The 27101-nt window shown below is 42.5% G+C and overlaps 1 long non-coding RNA gene across 1 annotated transcript in view; it reads right to left on the reverse strand.

Annotated features, from left to right (window-relative positions):
* Positions 1–3826: 3826 nt before the first annotated feature.
* The window catches only part of LOC141278827 (uncharacterized), a 44429-nt gene continuing 21154 nt past the window's right edge, over positions 3827–27101 (reverse strand). Inside the window, exons 3-4 of the long non-coding RNA XR_012332184.1 lie at positions 11562–11603; positions 3827–9231 (exon numbers count right to left, since the gene is read on the reverse strand). This is a non-coding gene — a long non-coding RNA (uncharacterized lncRNA). The remainder of the gene's footprint in view (positions 9232–11561; positions 11604–27101) is intronic.

Below are 27101 nucleotides of genomic sequence, written 5' to 3' on the forward strand. Positions count from 1 at the left end.
ACCTGTGCCATTAATCACCTTGTTATGGGTAGCAGTATGTCCCAGGCATTATCAAAGAAATGGTCCGTACTGACCAACCATCAGGTAGGCACGTACTTTGAGTTCTTTTGTCGCCTTTAGGGGTAGGTTTGTACTATTCCATCCAAGTTCTTATCTGGTTCCCTTTTTAATTAACTGGATAAAATTTCAAGGTAAGTGTATACTTGTCAGGCTAGAACCAAACAAAATGACCTGCTCTGTACCTGGAGTGAAACATATACCCTGGGTCTTATTAACATTATGTTCTGATGAAATGTACTGATGTTTCTGAGGGTAAATGTTAGGGGGTGTAGTGGATTAAATAGTTTCCCTCCAAAATTCATGTCTACCTATAACTTCAGAATGTGAACGTATTTGGAAGAGGGTCTTTATAGGTGTAAATCATTTCATTAAGATGAGGTCATGCTGGATTAGGAAGGCCCTAAATTCAACAACTGGTGTCCCTATAAGAAGGCGGTGTGAACACACAGAGACACACAGGTAAAACCTTGTGAAGATGGAGATAGAGACTGGAGTGATGTATCTACAAGCCAAGGAATGCCAAGTAACCACCAGAAGTGAGAAAAGAGGCATAGAGAAAAGATGCTTCCTCAGAGCTTCCAGGAGGAACCAACTGCTAACACCTTGATTTCAAACTTCAGCCTCCAAAAGTGAGATAATATCAATACATTACTGTTGTTTTAAGCCATCCCGTTTGTGCTACAAAGGTAAGTAAGTTGCTACAAAAAGCATCTGTAACAAGCTTTTAATGTAGTCTAGCTATGGCATCTTGTCACCAGGATGGCTGCCAGGACTGACTGACTGACCTGGCATCTTAGACCAGAGTTCCCTTCCTCTGAGAGTTTCACGTGTGTTCTTCCCAAAGTGCCAACTCAATCAAAAAGAATGCCATTTCCAAACTAACAAAGTCTATTCTTTTTTTTTTTTAAGAAGATGTTGCAGGTAGGAGTTTATTAATTTTTGCTGTGTTGGGTCTTCGTTTCTGTGCGAGGGCTTTCTCTAGTTGTGGCAAGCGGGGTCCACTCTTCATCGCGGTGTGCGGGCCTCTCACTATCGCGGCCTCTCTTGTTGCGGAGCACAGGCTCAGTAGTTGTGGCTCACGGGCCTAGCTGCTCCGCGGCATGTGGGATCCTCCCAGACCAGGGCTTAAACCCATGTCCCCTGCATTAGCAGGCAGATTCTCAACCACTGCGCCACCAGGGAAGCCCACAAAGTCTCTTCTTAGTCAGGATATGTGGGGAGCTGTACTCCCCAGCTAGATTTCCTAACAAGCATTGACATCTCTTTGTGAGCAAATGTAGGTTAGCCAAATCTGTTTTACAAAGTGCCTCTTTCCACGTGATATTTTGTTACAATATCAATCAAGTCATAGTTCCATATCAGTTTCACTCAGAAAGCATATAAATTATAGAAGACTGAACTTATACAAGCCTTGACTTTGATGAAATTCTAGTCTTTTCTAAAACAAATGCTTCTATTTTCCTTGATATTGCAGCAAAGCAGGTACCCTTTATGATTCGACTATAATAGTAGAAACTGAAAATTGTTTAAATTTATTTTATTCTCTTATTGAATTAATATTTATCCCATAAAGCAAGGCTCTGAATGTTAAACTTCATGACTATGGAGAGGACCCAGGAAAATCAATCATAACTATAGGAAACTTCATCAACTACAAACCTAGTCCACTCCTTTATATTATTAAAAGGAAATCCTGACAATAATAATTTTTATTTTTTTAAAAGTCAACATTCTATTGCAAAACAAAATGGAAACTCTTCATTTTTATCTGTACAGAGACGGAAAACCAGTTACCTAAATAAATCGCTTACGAAAGAGACTCTGACCCCAGATCAGCCTCTGAAGCATTCAATGGACTTGGTAAATCTAAGCTACGTTGAGATTTAACTACAGAAACATTTTACTTAGAGATCAACTAGGCAACTCTTGATGATTTATTTTACTGGAAAAAAAAATAGCTGCTGCTAATTAGAAGCTACCTAACCTGCTGTATAAAAAAATAAATAAAATTAAATTAAAAAATTTAAAAAAAGCTAATACTAAACTTTCTTTGGGTTATTTGTATGGAAATATGTTAATATAAATGTTTCAGACATTACATGAAATTCCTAAAAATCTTATATGTTCTGGTATAATGTTATAAGTCATAATTCTAGTTATTATTTTAAAATGTATATCTCAGAAATAACTAAATTTCCTTGTCAATTGCATTATTATGAACTTTCATCAAATCTTTAACTGTGGGCATTTTTAAGTCTTTTGTCATTATAGACAGTTCTGGGTGTACTCTGATGCTTTCGCAAAAATGTTCCTATAAAAGAGTTTCATCTTCAAGGAATTCATGGAAAAGACTCTGACAAGTACAGGTTTCTGGTAACTGACTCTACTGCTGAACTGAATGAATAAGCATTCTCAGAACTCTAATGGAAAACTGATGAACTCATAAAAGTGCTAACAAAAGATTAAGATAAAAAAATTAATTACATGGGGCTGAGTGAACTGATGAGGATGATTATAATTTTCGTGACTTTCTGTTTGAATAAAAAAAAGTAATGCGACAATGGAAAAAAATGAGATATTTTAAACGATTATTATTCTGTTTGTGTTGACCTTGTGGGTTCGGGATTCATAGGGGTTATAGTGAATAAAAGAAGTGTCTACTTCTCCAAAAAAAAAAAAAGCCACCTAAGCTTTCTATGCCTCAGCTTTGAAAAGAGATTACCAATGATAATCATTTATTGAGTTATACTTTAATATTCACTTTGTGGAAATACTAGTATTTGTAATATTAGAAAACCCCTTTAAAAAACATAGATGAGGGACTTCCCTGGTGGTCCAGTGGTTAAGACTCTGTGCTCCCAATGCAGGGGGCCCGGGTTCGATCCCTGGTCAGGGAACTAGATCCCGCATGCCACAACTAAGAGAGCCTACATGCTGCAGCTAAAGATCCCACGTGCCGCAAACAAGACCCGGTATAGCCAAATAAGTAAATAAATAAATATTTTTTTAAAAAGAAAACCCAGGGACTTCCCTGGTGGTCCAGTGGGTAAGACTCTGAGTTCCCAATGCAGGGGTTCCGGGTTCAATCCCTGGCTGGGGAACTAGATCCCACGTGCATTCTGCAACTAAGAAGCCCGCATGGAGCAACGAAGCTCCCATGTGCCGCGATGAAGACCCGGCGCAGCCAAAATAAATTAATTAAATAAATAAATATTTTTTAAAAAAAGAAAATAAAATTTCTTCATCCATTTTTTAAAAAATAGATGAAGTATTCTGTAAAACACCAAAAAAAGAATCTTTTAAAGAACACATTGTCAGCAAATAAAATAACCCTCAACAGAACAAAAAAACTCTGCAGCTGCTTTGCAAGCTGGTTCTAGAAGCACAAGAAGCCCTGAAATGGGTCTAGTAAGGGAAAAGAGAGGCAGGAATCAGCAGTACTGTGCGGCAGCAAAAGAACGACTGTGGAGTTTTCATGTGTTGCCCTTTCTTTTTTTTTTTAATTGAGGTATAGTTAATTTACAATTTAGTGTTAATTTCAAGTGTACAGCAAAGTGATTCAGATATATATATGTACATATGTACATGTACATATATAGTCTTTTTCAGATTCTTTTCCCTTATAAGGTTTTACAAGATATTGAGGGTAGTTCCCTGTGCCACTCAGTAGGTCTTTGTTATTTTCCTATTTTACATATAGTAGTGTGTATATGTTAATCCCAACCTCCTACTTTATCCCTCCCCCCCTCCCCTTTGGTAACCACAAGTTTGTTCTCTATGTCTGTGAGTCTATTTCTCATGTGTTGCCTTTTCTGCTTCCTCTTGCCCTTTGCCTGCCCTCTTGCACCCTCTGATATTCCATAGGAGTAGAGCATGATTCTTAACTTTCTTTTTTTTCTTTTTTTTTTTTTTCTTTTTGGCGGTACGCGGGCCTCTCACTGTTGTGGCCTCTCCCGTTGCGGAGCACAGGCTCCGGACGCGCAGGCTCAGCGGCCATGGCTCACGGGCCCAGCCGCTCCGCGGCATGTGGGATCTTCCCGGACCGGGGCACGAACCCGCGTCCCCTGCATCGGCAGGCGGACTCTCAACCACTGCGCCACCAGGGAAGCCCTTAACTTTCTTTTTTGATCTTCTATCCTTTTGAGAACCTGATGAAACTTATACACTGTCACCACAAAAACGGTGCACATACTCACATAATTAATAACTCACATAAGAGTTATTAACAGTGCATATACTCACATAATTAATAACTCACATAAGAGTTAATAATGACTCACTTAAGACTTCTAAGAGTAGCTCGGCAGGCATTCTAAGAGTGTTCATGGACTCTTTGCCTCACCCACTTACCAAATCTAAGAACACGATAAGCACATTCATACTAAAATGCAATAAGGCTTAATACTTGGCCATTCTCTCCCAGAAGGGAGTTTTAAGTGAGGTGACTTCACCTCTGATATAACGGATCTAAGTGATATAAACATCACTGGACAATGTGGGAGCTGCATTTTGCCTCCTAAGGGCCCCTTCCTGAAGCCCCAAAATCAAACCCTCATATAAGGTAAACTTAATTTTGGATGCCCTCCCTGGAACCCAAGCAAAATATATAAAATTGACTCATTTTTCCCCCAGAAATTAATTCCCTTTCCAATGCCTTCGTAATCTAGATTCAGAATCTTGGAATTTCTTTGATTCTCAATTCTTCTCCCCTCATCTAGTCATTCATCAGAAACCACCACTTTTCCTTTGTAATGTCTTTCACATCCATCTCTTCCTCTATATGTTAGTTTCCTATTGCTGCTGTGACAAATTACCACCTACTTAGTGGCTTAAACAACACAAATTTATTCTCTTATAGTTCTGGAAGCCAGAAATCCTAAATGAGTCTTACAGGGATAAAATCAAGACGTTGGTAAGACTGATTCCTTCTGGAAGCTCCAGAGGAGAATCTGTTTGTAACCTCTTCCAGCTTCTAGAAGTTGCTCACATTCCTGAGCTCGTGTCCACATTACTCCAACCTCTATTTCCACAGTAACATCACCTTCTCCTAACGTTGCCCACCCCGCCTCCCTCTTATAAAGACCCTTGTCCTTACATTGGACACACCCAGATAGTCCAGGGTAATTTCCCATCTCAGGATCATTAATCACATCTGCAAAGTCCCTTTCACCATATAAGAGAACATATTCACATGTTCTGGGCATCAGGACACGGACACCTGTGGCAGGGCCATTATTCAGCCTTCCATACTCTACATCACTTCTTTCTCAACCCCAGTTTAGGTCCTTATCTGTATCCCTGGACTACTTCAACATTTCCCTAACTGCCTTTTCTGACCCGCACCTCCCTCTGAGTTCCTTTGGTCATTCTAGATCTGACAAATATTCATCAGAACTTAGTTCTTCAACCTGTTCCCCACACCCATCCCAAGACCCTGACCCTAGCTTACTTTGGCCCAGCACTGAGCGCTTCTGTCAAACTGATCTCTACACTGTCCCCCTACACGCACACACACACACACACACACACACTTTAATGGAGAGACCACCCAGCATTTTCCGGGAATTCCCCCCTGAAGAGAAAGCCTGTAAGGTTAAATTTTCAGGACGTAAAGAGAGGCCAAGCAGGGTAAGAGCAGCCCTGGCAGAGGGAACGGCGTCTGTGAAAGCCGTGAGGCTGAGAAGAGCTTGTCATTGTTACGCACTGAAAGGACAGCCAGTGTGGCTGCAGCAGAGTGAGCGGAGCGGAGGGGCGGGAGAGAACTTCAGAGAGAAAGGCAGGGACGTAGCATGCAGAGCTTTACAGGGGTTTTGATTTTTTTTATACATGCAATGAGGAGGTTTTGAATAGATCACTGGTCCCTTGATGGATGGCAAGGGATGGAAGGGGAACAATAGTAGGATTAGGTAGACCAGTTAGGAGGTTATTGAGGCTCTCACAGTAATCCAGACTAGAAATAGCAGCGGCTTGGGTTCAGACGATGGCAGTAGAGATGAAGAGAAGTGGATGTAGCCAAGATCTATTCTGGAGGTAGCAGAGAAGGGAGCTGGAGGGTTGGGAGAGGAAAAACCAAAGAAAAGTCCTAGATTTCTGGCTTGAGCAGCAGGTTAGATGGCAATGATGCCCTTTACTAAGGTGGAGAAGGCTGAGAGACAACGGGTTTTAGAACATAAACAGTGTCCTCTAAAAGTATAAGATCCTTGAGGGAGTGTCTATGTTTAAACTTTGCTTACCAGTACACACAAGCACCTAGCGCACTGCCTGACACGGTGAATACTAATTGAACTGGTTTTGATGATAATCCTGTAACATCCTGATGATTCACTGCTTATAAAAGGAGACTCAGCACATTTAAATGAAATATTAAACAGACATGGGATATAGTTAAAAGATTCACATTTTAAATTTGTGAAGTGAGACTGATAAGTTAATGTCTTCTACACATATAAGCCTTATGTAAAGCAAGGGACTTTTTTTCACAGAATGTCTGATGTAAAGAAAGTCTGGGAGTTTCCCTGGTGGCGCAGTGGTTGGGGGTCCGCCTGCCAATGCAGGGGAAATGCAGGGGACACGGGTTCATGCCCCGGTCCGGGAAGATCCCGCATGCCGCGGAGCAACTAGGCCCGTGAGCCATGGCCGCTGAGCCTGCGCGTCCGGAGCCTGTGCTCTGCAACGGGAGAGGCCACAGCAGTGAGAGGCCCGCGTACCGCAAAAAAAAAAAAAAAAAAAAATAGTATAACAGTCTGACAGGATAAGACATTTAAGAGTGGGATCCTGATCGCAACCGTACCTTTGCAACACCTGGCACTGTGGGTATTAGTTCAGAGTAAAGTCAGTTTGAAACAATAATGGATGAGTGTGGTCACCAAATAGTTTTCATGCCCTATAGAATTATTTTATCCAGAATGAGAAATGGCAGTTCACTTCTCTGCTGAACAGTCCACATCACATTCTGTTCGGCTATAGGGAAACCCTTTCAGAGACTCATAGGCAAACTGAAATGGGTTCAGGGAGGAGTAATCAGGAGAGAGAAAGGATCTGAGAAGTCCTTTATGAGAAACAACTGAAGAATGAAACACTAGCTGTAATGAAAAAAAGTAAATTTTTTTTTTTATGAATGGGAAGAATAGAATGAAGACCAAATTTTGGAAGCTACACAGTAAGACAGTTTTCAGGTCAGTAGAAGGAAGAAATTTCCAACAGTTTCCATAGCACTTTATCAGTACCTCTCCTGTAGAACTTTCCACTTTGTATCTTTAACTAAATTTACTTCCAGAAATTACCTCAGTGGCCACGTAACACCTGATGGTGCCCATATTAGGACCTGAAATACTTGTTTGATGAATTAAAGAGTGTGAGGATGATTAAACAAATGACTGTCTGAACTATAGCCAAAGAAGAACCGAGCTGTCCTGTGAGGGAAGCCATTCAAACACAGGCTAGTTAACTACTTGGCAGAGATGTTATGCAGGAGATCCAGGTTTCGTTTACTTGGTTGGATTAGATGACTTTTAAAGGCCTTTCAAGCCCTAAAGATCTATGGTTTCATGACCTGGGTTTAAGCCCTGGCCCCGCCACTTTACTAGCACTGTGGCATTAGGGAAAGTCACTGGGGTGCTTTGCTCAAATGGGATTAAAATATATACCCTGCTTGCTACATAAATTATTTGGAAGATCAAAATAACATTTTAACACAAACAAGCAACAAAAACCAAAGCAGAAGGTTAACTGCCTCCCTCCCTTGACTGGTGAGAAGTCATGAACTTTTAGATGGCTCCCTAGGGAGGCGGGTGGAAGCCTGGGCTGGGAGAGCGCAGAACCAGAGGAACTGGCTATATTACAGGGTTTATCCCTGAGGGTAAGGCAGTGTTAACCCCAAACACTGTGGACCAAGGGGCATAACCATTTCAGGCTTGATGAAGGGCAGCGTCCATCTACGGCTGGTCAGTCCCACAAGAAAAGCAAGATACACTTTGTATCTTGCTGTGGGGCACGGGAACAGAAACCACTCACTGGGGCAGGTGTTTCTAGATCAATCAAGGTCTCGGCCAAGTGGATGGGATTCAGGTTAATCAAAACACTTAAGAAGAAAATGGGGCAGAAGCCATGGGTCTAGGCCAACGTGGAGGGAAGTGGAGAAAGGCTGTGGCTCAACCCAGACGCTTCAGAGTCTAACCGAAAGCACTGAAGTGAATGCCAGGCCGCAGCTCATGGGTCAGGTGCTGCAACTCTACCACTGCCTTGGTCAACATAGACTCTTCAGTTGCCTGAGGTTAAAGCTGTAGGAAGAAACCATCAGGTAATATAGGTGAATCAGGGAGAGAGGCAGGATTAAACGGGGAAAGCGCCCTGCAATTTATAAAGGGTCATACAGGTGTACATGTTAATAGCTTAGTGATTAATGTCAGTGATCTGTCAACTATTTTCATTCTTCAGTTGTGTCTTGTTGCTTCACGGATGGTGGAAATTCCTTCTGGTGGACGGTGAAGAGATTCCGAAATTCAACCATTCTGGAGGGGGAGTTTGAGGTTGCCATGGTTTCTGGAACAACACAAATGTTTTCGCTGACAGCTAGCAAAGGCTGCCAGGGCTGCAAGTCAGGTGTCCTTTAAAATCATTACCTTCTCTTTATGCCTGCTCATTTGTGTTGGAAAGGGCACGGCATCTCCTCTGGGGCAATCAATAAATCTGTAGTGAGGACTTTCCTTTTCTCAGATACTCAGAGTTGCTAGAATTAGATTTCAAATCCCTGCAAAGATGTGGGAAGGGAAGCTCTGCACCCTTTGGGGCTCCATCCTATCATCCTCTCCCAGAATTGCCCAGAATTCCGGAAATCAGCATAAGCGCGCGGTCCATGGTTCACAGGTCTTTAGGGATGCTGCCTGGTAGCAGCGTGAATAAATGGTTATATTGTACAAATTTCTAATTTGGGGTCTAAAATAGTCAACTAAAAATGGCGTCTCATCCAGAGATTAAGCTTCCTAAGAACTGGACGTGGCTGTGTGATCAACCTGACGAGATTCATATTCCGTGCGCACACAAAGAATGTTTTCTAACGACGGATGAGTAAGCTAACTTTTCATTTTCTTCCCCAAATGGCTATTGAGTCTCTTTTTCTCAGTGAAGACTGATCTTGAATATACACAACTGCTGAAACCCAGCTGTTTCTCTCTGTGAGCAAAAAGCAGTCTTAAATTAGTTTTCATAACATATACATCTCTTTCACTCCAGTAAAGTGCAATACTCAATAAACGATGTTTTAATTAAAATCCGGTGAACACTGTTTCTGTTCTTTTTCTCCCTAAATAGTCCTGCCCCATACTTTTTGCATCCGATGCCCCACAAGTATTGCCAAAATATAATTTTTCAAACACAATATCAAATTACTGACGTTTTTTTTTAATATTTACTTATTTATTTGGCTGCACCGGGTGCTCTTTGAGGCACGCAGGATCTTCGTTGCCGCGTGCAACGGCACGCTTCGTTGCAGCGTGCCGCTGCAACTGAAAGGATCTTCAGTTGCAGCATGGGGGATCTAGTTCTGTGACCAGGGGTGGAACCCAGGGCCCCTGCATTGGGAGCACGGAGTCTTAACCGGTGGACCACCAGGGAAGTCCCCCGACCTTATTTCGATTGTAGAGGTTATGGTTAAAATGTCCCCGTTTATGTAACTTTAATGACAGTCTTCATGAAGGAGAAGAGCTTTACCACTTTTACATACTGATAAATCAATTTTTGGTTAGAAGATGGCTTGAGGCCACATATACTCCATTAACTGCCGCTAGCTGAACGGCAGCCATAACCCTGAATTTCCAAGCGCTTATTCCTTGGTACAGTAGAATTGATACTATCAGGAAAACTACATTGTCAAAATCAATTGTTTTAGAGGATTTCTTCTTTGGTGCGGTACTATCTTATCTAAATTGAATGTGTCTAACTGGAAACACAGCCCTTTCAGCACATACTTGGAAACCAACTGTATTAGTTTGCTAGGGCTGCCATAACAACGTACCACAGACAGAGTGGTTTATACAACAAAAATGTGTCTTCTTACAGTTCTGGAGGTTAGAAGTCTGAGACCAAGTGGTTGGCAGGGCTGGTGTCTTCTGACGTCTCTCTGCTTGGCTTGCAGCTGGCCGTCTTATCCCTGTGTCTTCACATGGTCTTCCCTCTCTGTGCATCTCCGTCCCAATTTCCTCTTCTTATGAGGACACGAGTCAGATTGGATTAGGGCCCTCTCTAATGACCGCATTTTAACTCGACTGTCTCTTTAAAGATCCTGTCTCAGGCTTCCCGGGTGGCACAGTGGTTGAGAGTCCGCCTGCCGATGCAGGGGACACGGGTTCGTGCCCCGGTCCGGGAGGATCCCATGTGCCCCAGAGCGGCTGGGCCCGTGAGCCATGGCCGCTGAGCCTGCGCATCCGGAGCCTGTGCTCCGCAACGGGAGAGGCCACAGCAGCGAGAGGCCCGCGTACCGCAAAAATAAAAAAAAAGATCCTGTCTCCAAATAGAATCACATTCTGAGGTACTAAGAATCAGGGCTTCAACATGTAAGTTTTAGAAGGACACAATTCAGCCCATAACACTGTCAAAAATCCAGAAATAGCAAAATTAAAACCACCAGATCAGTAAATAGTATTTAGTAAGAGTTACTGTGCATATAAGAACAGTTTGAGAAGTGGGAGGTTTCAACTTTAAAACTGATATGAAGCTCAAGGACGTGATGTTACAGGATGATTTATAAAATGAAAATAAGGAAGTCGTTTAACTTTTACAATGATTGGTTATTTCAATGGGGGTTTCCAGATGGTAGGGGGTTGGTTAAAAGTGATTATCTGATAACATATTTAGGAAGACAACACATTTCTTTTATGATTATCAGAGGCATTTACAAGAAATAACCTATGTTCATGAAATAATCTCCATTTAGCTTTTTTTTTTTTTTTTTGCGGTACGCGGGCCTCTCACTGTTGTGGGCTCTCCCGTTGCGGAGCACAGGCTCCGGACACGCAGGCTCAGCGGCCATGGCTCACGGGTCCAGCTACTCCGCAGCATGTGGGATCCTCCCAGTCTGGGGCACAAACCCGTGTCCCCTGCATCGGCAAACGGACTCTCAACCACTGCGCCACCAGGGAAGCCCTCCATTTAGTTTTGCTTCTGTGGCTTAAATGGTTTTGTCTGCCACGGAATTTACAAATCTGGTCTCCATTTTGTATTTAATTTTAACAATACCAGTTCACAGATTTTTCGTGTTTTTCATTTGGTTTAGGTGGAATAAAGTAGTCCCTGATAAATATCTCTATACAGAAAAATTGCATCTAAAGTATATTCAAACTGGAGCCAGATTACAGCACAAGCATAGGTTGCTGGAGATTCCTAAATGTTATTGTTAAAGATGGCAGATTTGGGGACCAACATAGGTCCCAAGCCTGAGGATGTCAAAGGCCATTAAACACTTGCATGTGTCAAAGCTTTGGTTAGATATATCTGAGACTTCGTACCTGAGCCCTCCAGTTTTCACACCAAGGTCATCCTTCCAGGACCTGGGAAAAAACAAAAGAGTGAATGAGAGTTCAGAAGAAACCTTTGGAAAATGTTTTCAAACCAAGGTAGTTTCTACGTTTGCTGCTCAGTTTAGAGACAAGGACATTCAAAGTGCACAAAGGCTACCACTGCTCTAAAGAAAACGAAAAGCCCTAATGGTTCTCCAGCACCTGCAGGCCTCGGCTTTGCCTCCTTTCCCCTGCCTCTCCGCCACTCTGGAGAGGTGCGATGTGGAGATGGAAAAGTCTAAAGAACAAAATAGCGAGAAGCGGGCACTACACTGGACACAGACGTGTTTCCACCCACTCAAAGTTAAATGAGGGGAGCAGCATGATAGCCGGTAGAGGAACCAGCGGGGAGCTGAACTCCCGCAGCCCCTCGCCACCTGCCGCTTCACCGCACCTGCGTCCTAGACGCATGCGCAGTCCTACAAGCGCAGGACCACCCAATCCCCAAAGGCAAGCAGCGGGGATGCCAACGAGCGCCGCCAGGCCCATCCCCTTCAAGATCCTTCTGGCCAAATCCATAGGGCCGGGAGAACACATGTGCACGGCCTGGAGAGCAGAGAATCAAGGTTCAGGGAACACACACAGTGACTTTCATGGGTTCCGGGATATATGACTGCATCCAGTGGGGACAAATAAATAATGAGAGTAAATTCAAAGTAGTATACTTAGGATGAAAAGTTAAATGCTACAAAGTGCATATATACTGGTGACAAGTGGACATATTCTGGGGTGAAAAATTAAATAAGCATGTAATGTATCAAATATTCAGGTTCCTATTACACACCAGGCCCTAATGCAAGAAATTACCAATGATCAATACAGAGCCAATTAGAAAATAAGGGTCTTCTTAAATAGTGAGTTCAATTCTCATCTTAATATTCTCAGTGATACCACATGGAATCTCTCAGTGAAAATCTTGAGGGACTTCCCTGGCGGTCCAGTGGTTAAGACTCTGTGCTTCCGGGACATCCCTGGTGGCGCAGTGGTTAAGAATCTGCCTGCCAATGCAGGGGACACGGGTTCGAGCCCTGGTCCGGGAAGATTCCACATGCTGCGGAGCAACTAAGCCTGTGCGCCACAACTACTGAGCCTGAGCTCTAGAGCCTGCGAGCCACAACTACTGAGCCCGCGAGCCACAACTACTGAAGACCACGCACCTGGAGCCCGTGCTCCACAACAAGAGAAGCCACCGCAATTAGAAGCCCGCTCACCACAACAAAGAGTAGCCCCCGCTCACCGCGACTAGAGAAAGCCTGCATGCAGCAACGAAGACCCAACGCAGCCAAAGATATAAATAAATAAATAAAAGACTCTGCGCTTCCACTGCAGGGGGCTCAGGTTCGATTCCTGGTTGGGGAACTAAGATCCCGCATACCACGCAGCACGGCCAAAAAAAATCTTGAAAGAAATAAATGAATGATCAGCATAGCGCAGCATAGTGTAGTAGAAAAATCATGGACTTCGGATACCTACAAATGAGAGTTCAAGTCCTAGCTCTGCAGCTAAGGCAGCTGTGCCAATGTTTCCTTGTTAAGTGGGAATTATAATATCCACCCTACAGTTTATGCTGAGGATGAAACGAGCTAATGTCTTTAAAGGGTCTAACATAGGTCCTGGCACTGGGGCTCTGAATTATTAGTTCCCTTTCCTCTCTGTTCTTTCCCTGCTCTGGAGTATATCAATGAGACATTTGTTTTAAACTGAAGCATAAAGGAATGAATTTATATAAAGGAACAAATTTCCTGATGGTGTACATTTTCAAATATTAAAGCAGGGAAACCCAGCCACTGGGGGCTTAAGGAATCTCGAGTTTCCTTTAGTAGAGATGAGTTTTTCAAAGGCAGTCATGTGGATAGGAGAATGGAGTGAAGACTTCCTAGAATGAGGGGAGAATAAAAAAGAGAAGTCTCGACATTTGCAATTGAAGGCTTTCAATTTCGAAAAGCTTAATTCATGTCTCAAACAAGGCCTCTCACCGTCCACTCTGTAATTTACAGGCAGTAGAGCCAGGTGGAAAGAGAATGGGCTAGGGAGGCAGACAGACAGAAGCTGGTATCCTAGCCATCTGTGAACTGGGACATACCATTTAACTTCTTTGAGGCTCAGTTTCTCCATATGCAAGTTGCAGATATTGACACTTGCCGGCAAGATTGTTCTGAGAATTATATGAGGTAACACAGGGCTCATGCTCAGGAAATAAATAGAAGTTTTAATACAACCAACCCTGAACTGAGGGACCTTGAACCACTGGCTGTCACTGAGAAATTTCATTGAGATGATGGAAAGAGAAAGGTGTAAAAAAATGAAAGGAAGGGCTTCCCTGGTGGCGCAGTGGTTGAGAGTCCGCCTGCCAATGCAGGGGACACGGGTTCGTGCCCCGGTCCGGGAAGATCCCACATGCCGCGGAGTGGCTGGGCCCGTGAGCCATGGCCGCTGAGCCTGCGCGTCCGGAGCCTGTGCTCCACAACGGGAGAGGCCACAGCAGTGAGGGGCCCGCGTACCACAAAAAAAAAAAAAAAAAAAAAAAAGAAAGGAATAGAAGATGATTCACAATTAAATTATTGAAAAGAAAGTGTTCTCTATCTATATAGCTCTGTTCATGACTATGAGTTGCACTGTAATTGAGTAAGATAAATAGAATATGAATTAACTTGCTATATGCTTTACAAGAATCATCATTAACATACTCTCTCTGAGCTCCGGACTTTGATGTGTACTGTAGCTTTTGCTGGGAACACTTTTCTCCACCTCCCCCCAATCTTAATTCGTCAACCTTACAATCTTGACATAAACATCGCTTCATCATGGAAATTTGTCTTACCCCAGAATAATATAAGAGTCCTGCTACGTGCTTCTGTCAAACTCCTAAGTTCCCCATTTGTAGCTCTTTCCACACTTTACTGAAATTGAATGTTCATTTCCTGAGGGACTCCTAGAAAAGTGAGTAAACTCCTAGAAAAGCGAGTCAGTGTGTCTGTCTTGGTCAATGTTGGACCCAAGCACCTAAAACAGCAGTTGGAACATCAAAGCCTTCCATTTTTTTTAACGGAAACATGCATAAATTCTTGAGTGTAAAGTCAGCATATTTTTATCTTTATACTGAGTATTTATTACTTGATATTCTATCATAGGATGTCAGTTACATTTTATTTCTTCATATTTAAAATAGCACAAATAGCATTTGCAAGATGCTGTGGAAAGTTCTGTGCACTACGTTGGAACTTTGAACCAACAGATGCGTAAGGTTACGTCTAGTTCCAAGTTCTGGGATCCTGTGACTCTTTGATGTTGAAGCCATCGGAATCAGCTTCCCAGTACTTAAGTCACTCCAAGATAGTAAATCTGGAGCACCGAAGTCATGTTATTTCAGAATATTATGATGACAGCATTATGATAGAGTTCTTTAAAGGCAAAAATGGCATTAGTAGAAGCAGAGAGAAGACTTGGAGGGTTATTTCTCCCAATGGTGATAGCTGGCTGGTGCTGGACTATCTGTACTCCTTTTCACCACCTTCCTTGTCCCTTCGCAGGACCCACATTTCAGATGACTGGTTAGTGTAAGTAGTCTATAACCATGAAGAAAGCAAATCAGCTGGTTTCCACGAGGCATACCCTGCTGCCTTACTCTTGAAGCTATATAATCTACCAATAAACTCACTAAGCAAAGGATGGTACAGTATGGTGGCAGGGTTGTGAATTGTACCCTTAAACATTAACTACATCTCCTTGAATGTCAATTTCATTATTAAATAGAGATCCGGTACTAAAAACAAACCTGAAATATGTTGGTATCTTGAAATAATTACCGAAGTTTTCTAAACCATATCACTGGCAATCTAGGAGTGTACACTGTGCCTCATACTTTCAGAAAAATATCCTTCACTCATTCCATAAACCTTTACTGAGTAAAGGAACTCTGTTTAGAACTGAGGAGACAAAGTGCTGAGATGAGTAGGATTTAGACACTACAATTCACAGAACTTGGGAAATATAAAGGAAGAGCTATCTTCTGTTATTCCCACTTTTTATAATAATAGTCTTTAAAATGTATTCTTAAAATATATGTTGAAGTCCTAACCCTCCAGTACCTGTGAATGTAGCCTTATTCAGAAATAGGGCCTTTTCAGATATTCAAGTTAAGATGAAGTCGTTACGGTGGGCCCTAATCCAATACGACTGTGTCCTTATAAAAAGGGGAAATTGGGATGCAGAGATATGTACAGAGGGAAGATAACATGAAGACTCAGGGAGAACACCATCTACAAGCCAAGGAATGCTTCAGCCTACTAGAAATCATGTGAGAGGTGTGGAACAGATATTCCTTCACATCCCTCAGAATGAACGAACCCTGCCAACACCCTGATCTTAGACTTCTAGCCTCCAGAACTGTGAGACGGTACACTTCTGTTGTTTGTGTCATTCAATTTGTGACCCCTTGTTACAGTAGCCCTAGGAAACTACAACAAGCACTTTCATCAAAAATCCATTCAGTCAGTGGTGTTCCTGAGTCAGGTATACTATACTTATTACAATATAAATATTTAATAGAGCCATGAAACAATTGGGCAATTTGATGAATTGCTTGTGGATCCGTGTCCAAAATGTAGGTCTCATATCAATGGGTAAGAAAAATAACTAGAAACATAGTAAAAATAGAAACACTTGCCCATTATATTTAATAAGATGGAAATCAATACTATTTTATTTTGGTTAAATAAGAACTCAGATCTTCTTGTCCTTTGATTACCAAAAAGTCAGCCAAAGTTAACAGTTTCCACTTAAAAAGAAAACCATCACTTAATTCGAAATATTGCTACAGATTTTCTGGATAAGCACCAACATCTAATGGAGACTGGCAACTCCTAGCAAAGAAAACTTCCTGTTTAGGACATGGAAGCAAGCTAAGTGTCCATCGACAGATGAATGGATAAAGAAGATGTGGCACATATATACAATGGAATATTACTCAGCCATAAAAAGAAATGAAATTGAGTTATTTGTAGTGAGGTGGATGGACCTAGAGTCTGTCATACAGAGTGAAGTAAGTCAGAAAGAGAAAGACTAATACCGTATGCTAACACATATATATGGAATATAAAAAAAAAAAAGAAAAAAAAAGGTTATGAAGAATCTAGTGGCAGGACATGAACAAAGACGTAGAGAATGGACTTGAGGACACGGGGAGGGGAGGGTAAGCTGGGATGAAGTGAGAGAGTGGCATGGACATATATACACTACCAAACATAAAACAGATAGCTAGTGGGAAGCAGCCTCATAGCACAGGGAGACCAGCTCGGTGCTTTGTGACCACCTAGAGGGCTGGGATAGGGAGGGTGGGAGGGAGACACAAGAGGGAGGAGATATGGGGATATATGTGTATGTATAGCTGATTCACTTTGTTATACAGCAGAAACTAACACAGCATTGTAAAGCAATTATACTCCAATAAAGATGTTAAAAAATAATAATAAAAAAATTAAAAGGAACAAAATTGAGTTATTTGTAATGAGGTGGATGGACCTAGAGTCTGTCATACAGAGTGAAGTAAGTCAGAGAGAGAAAAACAAATACCGTATGCTAACGCACATATATGGAATCTAAAAAACCGGTACTGATGAACCTAGTAGAAGAGCAGGAATAAAGACGGAAACGTAGAGAACGGACTTGAGAACACAGGGGGAAGGGGAAGCTGGGACGAAGTGAGAGAGTGGCATGGACATATATACATTACCAAATGTAAAATAGATAGCTAGTGGGAAGCAGCCGCATAGCACAGGGAGATCAGCTCGGTGCTTTGTGTCCACCTAGAGGGGTGGGACAGGAAGGGTGAGAGGGAGGGAGATGCAAGAGGGAGGGGATATGGGCATATATGTATATGTATAGCTGATTCACTTTGTTGTACAGCAGAAACTAACACAACATTGTAAAGCAATTATACTCCAATAAAGATACTTTTATAATTTAAAAAAAATTTAAAAAAGAAAACTTCCTGTTTAAATTTGGTAAGGAAATTATGTAATATTATTACGAAATATTAAAAAGAAAGAAAGAAAACAACATGTTGGTGATATTACTAAGTAGAAACATAACAGATTAGAAATTAAAGCACAGAAACAGTCACTGATTTACTGTCGTACTGGCAGGAGGGATCAAAAGGCAGTAACCAGAGGTCACTCCTTTGCTAACGTCATTTAATACTTTCGTGCTGGAACTGAAATAGTGCAATAGCCAGTAGTTAAACACTAGGCTGATAGGGTTGCTAATGTTTTAAACAAAGAAAATCCAAAATCACTATAATAAGTAGATGGTCAGAGGAAGTTTAACAGGAATAATTTCAAGACTGTACAGCTAAGGAAAATAAAATCAACCCTAGCAATATAGTGCGTTAGCTGGCACATAGCCAGTATTCAAAAAATGTTTCCTGGAATGAATATGAATATGACACTTCTGTTCTGAGCTGTTGTTTAACTGAGAGCCAAAAACCCATTGGGAGTTCGTAGACCAACAGAAAGTCTTTTAAAGCAATTATCACTAGAAACGCAGAAGTAAATAAAATTCCAGTTTAATATATCGAGTTGTATCAAATACGCCCTTCACTTACTTGTCTAACAAATATTTATTGATCAGCAATTGGACAAATGAACAGGACAAAATCCCTGTCATTACAGAATGGTACAGGAGAAAGCCTGGAAGGGCAACCGTTACAGTACGGTACATGGGGACAAGGGTGGATTGCATGCAGCAGCAAGTACTTCTAAAGGGATGTATCTTATAAAGGATGATTAGGGGTTATCAGTTGTGGGGTGGGAGAAGAGAGCAGTAGTAGAGTTAACCAAGTGTGCAAAGGAACAGAGGCTAGAGAACAAGGCACTTTCGGAGTGCAGCACGTGGCTGGGCTGAGGATGAGTCGGGGTGGATGCTGAGACTCGAAAAGGAGAGAAGACCCCTATCCCGGACACCTTTAGATGCTTTGCTAAAGAATTGGACTTTATCCGTTTCTTCCCCCAATTTTATCGAAATACAATTGACATATAACACTGTGTACGTTTAAGGTGTAACACGTGTTGTTTTTATACACTTATATATTGCAGAGTGATTACCACCACAGGGTTAGCTAACACCTCCATCATGTCACGTAATTACCATTCTTTTTTTGTAGTGAGATCATTTAAGATTCACTCTCTCAACAACTTTCAAGTATAAAGTACAGCACTGTTATCTATAATCACAATGTTGTCCATTAGATCCCTAGAACTTATCCATCTTCCAACTGGAAGTTTGTTCTCTGTGATCAACATCTCCCCATTTTCTCCACCGCCCCAACCTCTGATAATCACCATTCTACTCTTTGTTTCTATGAGTTTGGCTTTTTTATTTTTTTATTATTTTATTTTTATTATTTTTTGCGGTACGCGGGCCTCTCACTGCTGTGGCCTCTCCCGTTGCGGAGCACAGGCTCCGGACGCGCAGGCTCAGCGGCCATGGCTCACGGGCCCAGCCGCTCCGCGGCATGTGGGATCCTCCCGGACCGGGGCACGAACCCGTGTCCCCTGCATTGGCAGGCGGACTCTCAACCACTGCGCCACCAGGGAAGCCCGAGTTTGGCTTTTTTAGACTTTATTCTTAATATAATGAGGAGACACAGATACTTCAGTGAAACAATCAGATCTATGTATTCAAAGTATTATGTTAGTAGTGACAGTACGAAGAATTAATTGGCCCTGGGAAGGACTAAAAACAGTGGTGATACAGATTGTTTTAGGAATCCAGATGACCAACAAGGACCTGAGCTAGGACAATGGCAGCAGAAATGAAGCAGAGAAGACCTATATGAGAGATATTAGGAGGTAGATGTGATTGCATGTATGACCACTGAATGAGTCCATGATATGAGCCAGGCACTGTGCCAACTACTAAGGAAATAGAAAGGAAAGAAATATCTCTTGCGTTTAAGTAACTTCTAGTCCAGTGATCATCGTAAACAGTTAAACCTATTGAAAGTCAATATGGAAAGCATTAAAACAGTGGTATAAACAAGTGCTATGGTTGTCCAGGGAAGATGTGGTTAACCTAGTTTGGGGAAAGAAAGAAAAAGGACCAAAAGGTAAGGATGGGTGGGGAAAAGAAGAGGTGGGCACTTCCCAGATCAAATGAACCTGGAGAGGATACACAGAGGGAAGGGAGAGGTGTAAGGTCATTTTGCAAAACTGCAAATAGCTCGCTATGTGTGATGATGAGGTACCTGAGAACAAGTGGTGAGAAATAAAGCTCGAGAAACTAAGATGAGAATACGTAGGGCTTGTGCCATGTACAGGAGGTTGAAATTAACCCTGGAGGTTCTAGGACACGACTGAAGAAATGTAGGCGGGCAGGCAACGTGACGCTAACTGGTGTTTTAGAAAGACGGCTGCGGTGGCGGGAGGGAGGATGGACTGCAGAAGGAGGGGCAAGCAAGATCAGTAACGAAGTGGAACTGAGTGCAAGTGAGGATCCAGATCAAGGCTAGGATAAACAGGCAGAAGTTAGAGGATTTGTCACTGATCTGATGGGGAGGTTTTAGAAAAGGAAGTCGTTGAAGAACGTCTGTTCTATAGCTCTCACCACAGTGATTATGTGCACGTAACAGGCACTCATAAATGTTGATAGACTGTAACTAAATTACTTATTTCCTTTGTAAAGGTTGGTCTCAACCAACTAATTCTTCCAAAATATGAGTATTTGGTCCAGTTAATTCTGCAAAAAAGTGTGGTTTTAGAGCTATTAGGGTTTAGTACCATTTTATTCATGTTTTAATCCACTACTGCAAATGTTTGCAAAAAGCATCTGGACAGCTAAAGGGTGCTAAAATTCAAAATTATTGCTTTTCACAATGACGCTCGCAGTTTAGAAGTTCTAGGGCACCTCTTATGTAACACAACTGCTGCTACCCAGATCGCTTCATCTTTCATTAAAGAATATTGGAAAATGGCATGATGTTTGATAAGGTTAGAAAGATTGTATGTATCACACCAAGGAGCTGCTGTGCGGAAAGTCTGCATCAACAAAGGAAGAATAACCAGGGTCCTCTGTTCATACTTTCACACCTTCCAATATCATCAGTTTCAAAGCTCCCAGCCTCCCCTTTGACTCTGACTTTGAACTCTCTTCTGACCCATCTCCCCAAATCCAATTCAATTATCAGTACAAACTGGGGGCTCCTACTCATATTCACTACACCTAATTTGTCAGCCTACTTTATTTTCTCATCTAGATAAGTTTACCAAACTAGGAGGTGTCCCACTGGAGCTGAACAAGTCACCAATTTCCCACAGAGTAACATTTACTAGAATTCTCCTCTCTCCTTATGCTCATTGATGAAATAAAAATCACATTTTAAGGCGAGACAAGAAAAATTTAAACATAAAAATTTTCTCTGCTCATTTTGGCCCCCACCCTCCCGTCTAGCGTGCACAGTGCATCTGCATTATGCATTAACCAGACCTCCCCAGTGGCAGAAATACCTGCTCAACCACAAAGACTGTGTTTTTCTCCTTCTGGCGCCAGCCATGTAACTCCTTAGAGGATAACATTCTTTTTTTGATCCTGTAAGGGGTCATGATGACCCACCACTCATCTTGTACATGCAGACGTCTTTAGTAAACTTTATGTACAATGCCAATATATCATTTTCCTTAAAGATAGCGATTGGCGTAGAACAGATTAGTCAGATGACCTGGGGAAACACTGGGCCAAACCTAATGGAAGTTCTTAGCTTAAATACTTACTTATGACCTTATTACTGTCACTAGCTCTATTACTTGTATTCTGCCTATTTTACAAGATTATTGTTTCTTGCACTGCCAAATGTATCACTGAGCCTCAGATAAAATTAATGATGACTAGGTGACTTGAAATGATTGAACAAATATATTTCTATAAGATCAATGATTGTAGTAGTGTAGCTCTAAGTATGGGAAGAAGCAACAAGACGGAAGCGTGTCCTGGACCATAAGTGACAAGTAAGACAGGAGGTACGGAGGCTTTGGGCTGCTGTTAACTGGGCCTAGTCCAGTAAGAGCACACCGAGTGAGCTACCAAGCAAGCGCCTGCCTGACCTGAGAATAAGCCTTCCTAGTGCTCTGGGACAAACTGGTCAGGAAATGCCTCCCAAGCGAAATTAAGACCAAAAGGGAAGGGATTGTAAAATAAAGACTTTGCCCACCATCCAGTTCTACAAGAATCAAGTCATTAGCCACCGCAGTTGTTGACCTGAAAGAAATTCAGGGTAACGATCGGGATGAAACATTCTGTGCTCTGGGAAAACAGACAGAACTGGCCCTCAGATAGTTAGATATTTTCAGGAGAAATTTTTTATGAACCTGGATTCTTGCATCTTCTCATACTTAGCAAAGCACTAAAACCATTAACTAAAATGTCTGTTCCTCGGGACCAGCAGCTTGATTGCACAGACCCCCTCTTCAGAACAGTTCTCAGAGCTCTCTGAGAGACTGTCTCCCGAGTTATAATCCCTCAGGTTGGCTCAATGAAATTTCCATTTCTTTCTTTCTTTGATTATTGACTAATTGTTGTCATTGCCATCACCATATCGAACTTAACTAAGGAATATGATATTCCTGCTCAATCTCTGATGACAGGATTTATCTGCATCCTTGTTTAAGAAACATAATCATACCAGAACTGTAAGTAAATTAAAATTATTTCAAGTTATATAAAAGTTCTTCATATCCACCTGAAATTTTTTTCTTTTTTTTTTTTTTTGCGGTACGCGGGCCTCTCACCGTTGTGCCCTCTCCCGCTGCGGAGCACAGGCTCTGGACGCGCATGCCCAGCGGCTACAGCTCACGGGCCCAGCCGCTCCGCGGCATGTGGGATCTTCCCAGACCGGGGCACGAACCCGTGTCCCCTGCATCGGCAGGCGGACTCTCAACCACTGCGCCACCAGGGAAGCCCCCCGCCTGAAATATTTTTTAGTAGAATATGGCAATATAATTTTCAGTAAATATACTAAATATAATTTTCAAGAGCATTTTTATATCAAACTCTATCATAATTACCAATAATTAGCCATATAAAAAATATACCATAATTCCATGAGTTTCATTAAATCTCTACTTGTGGCATACCAAATAGTCACTTGTGAACAAAATTTCTCTACCTTAAACAATCATGTTCTTTAAACAAATATCAAACTGCCTCATAATAACACGCATATGTATGACAGTGAATTTTACCTGTCAACTTGACTAGGCTAGGAGATGCCCAGAAAGCTGCTAAAACATTATTTCTGGGTGTGTCTGTAAGGGTGTTTCCAAAAGAGATTAGCATTTCAATAGGTAGTAAATCAGGAGTAAAGAAGATCCCCATCAGGGCTTCCCTGGTGGCGCAGTGGTTGAGAGTCTGCCTGCCGATGCAGGGGACACGGGTTCGTGCCCCAGTCCGGGAAGACCCCACATGCCGCGGAGCGGCTGGGCCCGTGAGCCATAGCCGGTGAGCCTGTGCGTCTGGAGCCTGTGCTCCGCAATGGGAGAGGAAAGTTTGCCTGCGTGATAATTGTTTTATTTAGCTTAATTCTAGATCCTATGTTTGGCTCTCCATGAACATTAGCTTGAGTAAGCCTGGAAATTAACACCCTACCCAAAATCATTATCCAAAATCAACAAAGGCAGCAGCACGTTTTAGTACACGTATTTGTTATAACAAGGCATGATTACTAACCGATAAATGAATGTACTAACCTCAGTCAACATGATTCTGCCTCTATCCACGGAGCTAGGCCTTATCTCTTTCCCAATGAAATGCCAAGGTATCCCATTAACTTCTCCTATGTTCCTCTTACATGTCAAACATCGCTCCCAATCTCAATTACATACTGACTCTTCCCATCATTAGCTCTTCCTGTCTTCCATTAATAAAGTCCTTATTGGCAGCTGAACTGGCTTAATCAAATTCAGCTGGGAAAATTATCGCCTAAGCGTCACTAAATAACAGTCATTACTGTATAAAGCCCACCTCTAATCTCAGTCATTTTACTTACCTCATCTTCAAAATGACTTTCTTCTTCATCTGACGTCACGTGCCAGCGGCCAGGACGCAGCCTTTCGCCATTCGTATCACCTATAACTGGTGTTGCCGTCACACCATTTTACATCCTGAGGGGATATTCCCCATTCATATCACCTATAACTGGTGTTGCCGTCACACCATTTTACATCCTGAGGGGATATTCCCCATTAACAAGGTTTCTTCCCAAATGCCTTACCCTTGAACAATTTATTAGGCACAGTACTGTCATTTTAACAATATCATTATTAGCACCTTAGCAAATATTTCTCCTAAATAAGAATTATTTAGTCAATACTAATCATGTTTCTAACAACCAGTAGCAACAATATTAAGCAACGTGGGTTTTACCCTTTACTACCCCCCAAAATATCAATAATTTCCATTCTCTTTTCCCGTGTCTTTCTCTTTAGAGTTCAGGGCACTTGAGGAACAAAAATATTGTCAAATGTGACGAGTTTATGCTGAATGTTTTTCGTTATTTCGTTCATTTACAAGGAACAAAGGCCCTTTCAAATTAGCTCACGTGGAGGAACGAGGAAATCAGGATTTCATGGCAATCCAAGAACTGAAGCAGGGAAATTGGGTTTGGATTCAAGGTCATTCTAGAAACCTTAGATGCAGATGTTCCAGAATCTTTCCTCTACTACTCTACTGTTCGTGTTACTCAGTTCTATTCCACGTATATACTTCTTTCTATCTTGCTTTAATAACTGTTTCTTTTTATTTATAATTTCAACTTCCCTATAATTTTAGCTTACATGTGGTCCATTATAGCCTCCCAAGTCCTGATTCTGTCTCACAAATTTTCAGCTAAAGCTTCCACCAGTAACTGAAAAATTCTTTCTTTGTTCCTTAGGTCCAACTCTCACTTGGTTAAATTAATCTTTTTGAATCTGGCCTTAGAAAGTGAAGATTACTGCCTCACCTGAGGATTAGCTGTTCTTGGGTCAGATGGTTATTCCAGTCCAATAAACGGAGTTGAAGGACAGAGAAAGGAGGGAGACATCACCATAATACTATATATGACTCCTGAGACAGCAGGGTCCAATGGTGGATCAGTTTTCTTGGTGGAGGTTGTGGACAGGACAAGCACAAAAATGAAGATGGCCAGTAGTTACGGATAAAATAAGATGTAGCCCTATTCTCACAATAATTACCTCAATTGGGTCTCAATTTTATCAAATTCACTTATGCCATTTTATTTAGGTAATGCGACCATGTAAGAGAAATGTAACAATTATAAATTCTTTAAAAGATCATTACAGCATCTACAAAAAACCCTTAGTTAGCATAAAACTTAATGGTGAAAGACTGAATGTTTTCCTCCTAAGACCAGAAACAAGGCAAGGATGTCTGCTCTTGTCATTTCTGTTCAACGTCATGCTGGAGGTTCTAGAAGGGCAATTAGGTAATAAAATAAAGGCACCTGGTTTGTACATGAAGAATTAAAACGATCTCTATGACAGTTACAATATTGTATATGGAAATGATACTGTATATAGAAAATCCTAAGGAATCTAGTAAAAAACAAACAAAACTAATAAGCAAAGCACATGAAAAGATGCCCAGCATCATTAGCCATCAGAGAAATGCAAATTAAAACCACAATGTGATATCATCTCACATCTCTCAGAATGGCCATCATCAAAAAAAACACAAATAATACATGTCGGCGAGGATGTGGACAAAAGGGAACTTATACATTGTTGCTGGGAATGTAAATTGGTGCAGCCACAGTGGAAAACATTATGCAGGTTCCTCAATAAATCAAAAATAGAACTACTGTATGACCCAGCAATTCCACTCCTGAGAACAGAGCTAAAGAAAACAAAAAAATTAATTCGAAAAGATACATGCACCCCAATGTTCACAGCAGCATTATTTACAATTGCTAACATATGGAAGCAAGCTCAGGGTCCATCAGCAGATGAATGGATAAAGAAGATGTGAAATTTTGTGCTTCAAAGCACACCACCAAAGAGTGAAAAGACAATCATCAGAATGAGAGAAAATATTTGCAAATCATGTGACTGATGAGGGACTTGTATCCAGAATACCCACAGAACAATTATGCCACAATAATAAGAAGACTCCCCAGCTGAGAAAACTCCAAAGGACCTGACAGACATCCTCCAAAAAAGATACACAAAGGACCAACAAACACACGAGGAAAGATGCCCAACATCATTAGCCATCGTGGAAACAAAAATCAATACAAAGAGGGAGGACCTTCAAGAAGGCAGAGGGGTAACACATGGAGATCACCCTCCTCCTCACAGATACACCAGAAATCCATCAACACGTGGAACAACTCCTACAGAACTACTGAACGCTGGCAGAAGACCTCAGACCTCCCAAAAGGCAAGAAACCGCCACCCCCCGCCCCCCCTGCTCCACGTACCTGGGTAGGGCAAAAGAAAAAACAGAGACAAAAGAATAGGGACGGGGCCTGCACCAGTGGGAGGGAGCTGTGAAGGAGGAAAGGTTTCCACACACTAGGAGCCCCTTCGCGGGTGGAGACTGCGGGTGGCGTAGAGGGAGCTTCGGAGCCGCGGAGGAGAGCAAAGCAACAGGGGTGCGGAGGGCAAAGCGGGGAGATTCCCGCAAAGAGGATCGGTGCCGACCAGCACTCACCAGCCCGAGAGGCTTGTCTGCTCACCCGCCGGGGCGGGCAGCGCTGGGAGCTGAGGCTCGGGCTTCGGTCAGAGCACAGGGAGAGGACTGGGGTTGGCGGCGTGAACACAGCCTGCAGGGGGTTAGTGCGCCACAGCTGGCCGGGAGGGAGTCCGGGGAAAAGTCTGGACCTGCCTAAGAGGCAAGAGACTTTTTCTTCCCTCTTCGTTACCGTGCATGGGACGCTAAGGCTGCTGCTGCTGCCACCAAGAAGCCTGTGTGCGAGCACAGGTCACTCTCCACACCCCCCTTCCAGGAGCCTGTGCAGCCCGCCACTGCCAGGGTCCTGGGATCCAGGGACAACTTCCTCTGGAGAACGCACGGCGCGCCTCAGGCTGGTGCAACGTCACGCCGGCCTCTGCCGCCTCAGGCTGGTGCAACGTCACGCCGCCTCCGACGCCGCAGGCCCGCCCCGCATCCGTACCCCTCCCTCCCCCCGGCCTGAGTGAGCCAGAGCCCCTGAATCAGCTGCTCCTTTAACCCCGTCCTGTCTGAGCGAAAAACAGACATCCTCCGGCGACCTACACGCAGAGGCGGGTCCAAATCCACAGCTGAGCCCCGGGAGCTGTGCAAACAAAGAAGAGAAAGGGAAATCTCTCCCAGCAGCCTCAGCAGCAGCGGATTAAAGCTTCACAATCAACTTGATGCGCCCTGCATCTGTGGAATACATGAATAGACAACGAATCAGCCCAAAACTGAGGTGGTGGATTTTTGGAGCAATTGTAGACTTGGGGTTTGTCTTCTGGGTCTAAT

The sequence above is a fragment of the Tursiops truncatus genome, chromosome 5 (genome assembly GCF_011762595.2).
Source record: "Tursiops truncatus isolate mTurTru1 chromosome 5, mTurTru1.mat.Y, whole genome shotgun sequence".
In the NCBI taxonomy this organism is placed as follows: domain Eukaryota; kingdom Metazoa; phylum Chordata; class Mammalia; order Artiodactyla; family Delphinidae; genus Tursiops; species Tursiops truncatus.